Genomic DNA, 4,193 nt, shown 5'->3' on the forward strand with positions numbered 1-4,193 from the left:
GCCCCGGCCGCCATGAGCCCTGCCAAGCGGGCTCCGCCGCCAGCTCGGAGATGCTAACCTGGTCGGTCGGCTCGGCTCGCCAGCGACCGGTGCCGATCCATTGCGACCTCCCGGGCTCGACCCGCGGTTGCCAGCGCGTGCTGGAGCGCTGCCCTGCAAACCGCCCACCGGCGAGATTCCACGCCAAGTTGTGGCGATGGTTGGCTGGCGGCGAGGAAAACAAACAGTCTGGCCGGGTGTGGACTACTGGATAAGAATGAAGAGTGGGGACTATCCTCTAAGAATTTCCTGATGTTCCCTCTCTGCGCAGAATGTGAGCCGGGCCTGGGCTGTGTTAGGCTTAGGTTGCTAGGCTCGGCGCGCCGTAGACAAGTAATCACACCTTTCGTACCGCAAGGCAGCGGTTGCTTTACCTCGAACAGCATACTTCTGATGTGGGCAAAGGTCCAACTTTATGCCTAAGCAATATACGCGGCAAACCTAAAGGGAACGTTCCAAATTTGAAGGTATCCAGACAATCGCCAGATGATATAAAAATAAGCTCACGTATTACACTATTCGTATGCTGGTTTTATTTTAGTACACTGGTTTTATCTCTTGGTAAATTGGTTTTTAAAGGACAAAGACTGCCATAGACAACACAATTTCACTTTTAGTTAATATGCTCCTCAATACGCCATTGTTTGGTCACGTCAAGCGACAGTTGTATGACACTGAAGTACTTCCAAACTAGCCGTGATAAATTGCCAACTGAACACCCACTTATATGCTTCAATCTTCCCATGGGTGGCTGCGGCGGTCCTGGAGGTGCATGATGAAAAGTGACCTAGAGTTGCCGACTTTGGGTGTAAAGCAACAGCCTATGAGGAGAAATTTTCCTGCTTTTTCCCATATGTATGTGACTTTCTCACTCCTACCCCATATTGTCTAACCACACATACCAAACCCATGTTTCCTTTTCAGGGGCTTTAAGATATTATTCAAAACCGAGCTCATATGAAATGATCAAGCATAAACGAGGCTCCACAGAACCTGAACACCTAAAGTTATATCCTGCCTCACCTACATCTGATTATGCCTATGTGTGCACAGAGCAAACACCATCAAAGCGCAATAGAGAATTTTGCTCCACGTATTTTTTTAAACCGAAGAAACTTCAACCACCAAAATGCCACTACCGCCGAAATGTAAGAGTGAAAAAGGCAAAAAATGCCTTTGAATGAAATCTTAAAGCTGAATATCACCATTTCAGCACTCATGTTCACAGATCTTAAGTCAAAGGAGTTGGTCACGAAATTTCACCGAAAGTTCTAACTATTTATATTTATTTAATTGCTTTTGTTTTCCTCCGTCTCACACGAGTGTGATACTTCATTTTTTCTTCCTGCCGGTTCTCTTTAGCGACACCATCTATGGCTTCAAGTGTTAATCAAGTTCTCTTCAAAATGTCCCAACTGCTAACTTGCACATATTTTAAGACTGTTCTGTAGACATGCACTTCATTTTTTTGAAACAAGAATACCAAACCCATGGCCAGTTAGCAAACCATGGTAACTAAGTGCAATATCTTGTTAAAGGAGACATGATGGAGCACTCCAACAAATTTAGGCAATAGTCAAGAGTATGGAACAAATAGTTCATTGCATGTCTCGCGACATCATAATGTGTCTTATGAACAAAAGACGATGGATTTATTAAACAGAAATGGTTAAATCTGGTTGCAAATCATGTGTTGAAAGCAGGTAAGCGTGGCCAATTGGTTGCTCCACAGAAGAACTTCCTGCTGCGGCCGTCATAAGATTAAAATGCGAAATAAGTAGAGGTGGTCTGCACGAGAGAAACAGTTTCGAATGACAGAATTTCGTTACAAACACTTCTGTATTAGCTGCGCCAGGTCTGTCCCAAAGCTCATGTATGACGGGATAAGATACTCGTGATGAGGGTAGTGAAGCCGGAATGGTATATTATTATCATTCTGACCCTCGCATGAGCCAAACAACGCCTGAATGAGGGTTTACAGGGCAAAATTGCGGTTAAATTAAAATAGGTTCGTGCTTCAAATTGTCTCCTTCGTTTCCTATGAAGGTTGACCTGGCGTCGTATCAAACATGTTTGGGCGGTTGCAAATCAATTTAATTTTTTATGTACACGCAAGTTTGCAGTTGGACGTTTTGAACAGGAAATGGCTAACATTTGAAGCCATAGATGATGTCTTAAAAGACAACCGGAAGGAAGAAAAATGAAGCTGTATCACATCCGTGTGTGAGACCAAGAATAACAAAAGTAATCAATGAATATAAAGACTTAGACCTTTTCGGTCACGTTTCGTGATCAACCTATTTGACTGAAAATGTTTAACACGAGTGCTCAAATGAAAACATGCAGCTTTTAGATTTCATCTAAAGGCGTTTTTGAATTTTTCACTCCTACATTTCAGCAGTGGTGCATTTCAGTGGTCCTCTTCTTCGTTTCTTCTTTCCTTCTTTGGGTTAAAGAAATACGTGGAGCAAAATTTTCTACCATGCTTTGCTGGTGTTTGTACCAGGATTGTTTTTCTGGTGTGGTACTTGTGTGGCGTGACCCAAAAAATTGGGGATGCGTGAAAACCTTGCATTTGGCACACAGCTGTAGATCGCAATGCATTTTATAAACAGGTCAAACTTTATGCGTGCAAGCGTTTGGAGCCGCTGGGACTCTCGGGCTTGAAGGAACCTGGTGCCCTTGCTCTGTGCATACAAAGGCATGATTCAGATGTAGGTGAGGCAGGATATAGCCATAGGTGTCCAGGTTTTATGGAGCCTCGTTTGTGCTTGATTGTTTCAAGTGAGCTCGGTTTTGGGTGACATCTTAAATCCCTGAGAGGGAAATATGGGATTGGTATGTGTGTTTAGGTAACATCAGGTAGGCGTGAGAAACTCATGTAAGATAAGGGGAAAAGAAATAGACACTTCCTCCTCATAGGTTGCTGCTTTACACCCAAAGTCGGTAAGTCTAGGAGGCTGGGGTGCAACGGCGGGCGCCGGGGTTTTTGCTCCAGGATTTGCGACTACCCGAGGCCAAAACCGTCCTGTCACTTTTCAACTTCCGGATTCTGAACAAAGGTTGAAGGTTCCCAGACGAGCATGGATTGGTCTTGTCAATAAAAACGTATCACCCCATTTCAATCTATAGGCTACGTTTACCATCATCTACGTTTACAAAACTGTATACAAACCAGAAAGAATCCGGCGCAGCCCCTGAGTGCTATTGCTTAGAAAATCTTCAAAGAACCATTGCACAAAACGCCGTCAGTTTATGTCATGCAATTATTTAACGCCTGGTGCCTTGCGTTAAATGACTTCAAAATGTAAACAGAATTGTATCTTTCGGAGGCATCTGGTCTTTGTTTAAGTTTAAGATGAATACTAAAATACAGCGAAAGAAATTGTACACTCAACATGAAGTGGACTAATTCGATGATTTTTTTTTTTGGGGGGGGGGGCTTTCACAGGAGGGGCCCTTTGTCAACAATGTGTCTCCCCCACATTGCCAAGACTGGCTGCCCCCTGCGTGGGCGAGCTCATTGACGAGCATCAAGCATGGCATAGGTGTGATCGCATGGCCACTGGAGATCCAGCTTTACTAGCTACGCTGTTAAAATCAACCTGTGCTCATTGACGGGCATCAAGTATGCGTACATAGGTGTGATCGCATGGCCACTGGAGATCCAGCTTAATTAACAACGTTGTTAAAATCAGCCTGTGTGGCATATGCCATTGCACTGACGGGAGCTTCATTTGCCACACGTTCGAACCAAAGAGTGTAAGGGTCGCTTTCCCTAACAGGCACAACAGCTTCTGGAAGGATGCGTGGAGGAGTGCTTATGTTTTGTTACATACGTTGAAATGAGTTGTTTTAACGATGCGATTTTGGTACCGGGAACCCGCGTCTAAACGCATTATGATTGCCAGAATCTTGTGGATGCTCTGTTCTTGTAAAAAAATTGAGAAATGCACCACGAAATACGAAAGCCAATTATGGTACATCATGCGCTGATTTCACTTTTTAGCGTGCCAGAGAAAGTTGCAAGTGCACCCCTTAAGCTTTACAACTCAGTTACGTTCATGAAAAGCTGATGCAAAACGCCAGGTTTCCACCCGTGATAGCTGCGACTACGCCCATGAACTTAAAGAAATATGCAGTTAGTGTACTTC

Source organism: Pollicipes pollicipes, unplaced genomic scaffold (assembly GCF_011947565.3).
Source record: "Pollicipes pollicipes isolate AB1234 unplaced genomic scaffold, Ppol_2.1 Scaffold_6686;HRSCAF=7923_pilon_pilon_pilon, whole genome shotgun sequence".
NCBI classification, from domain to species: domain Eukaryota; kingdom Metazoa; phylum Arthropoda; class Thecostraca; order Pollicipedomorpha; family Pollicipedidae; genus Pollicipes; species Pollicipes pollicipes.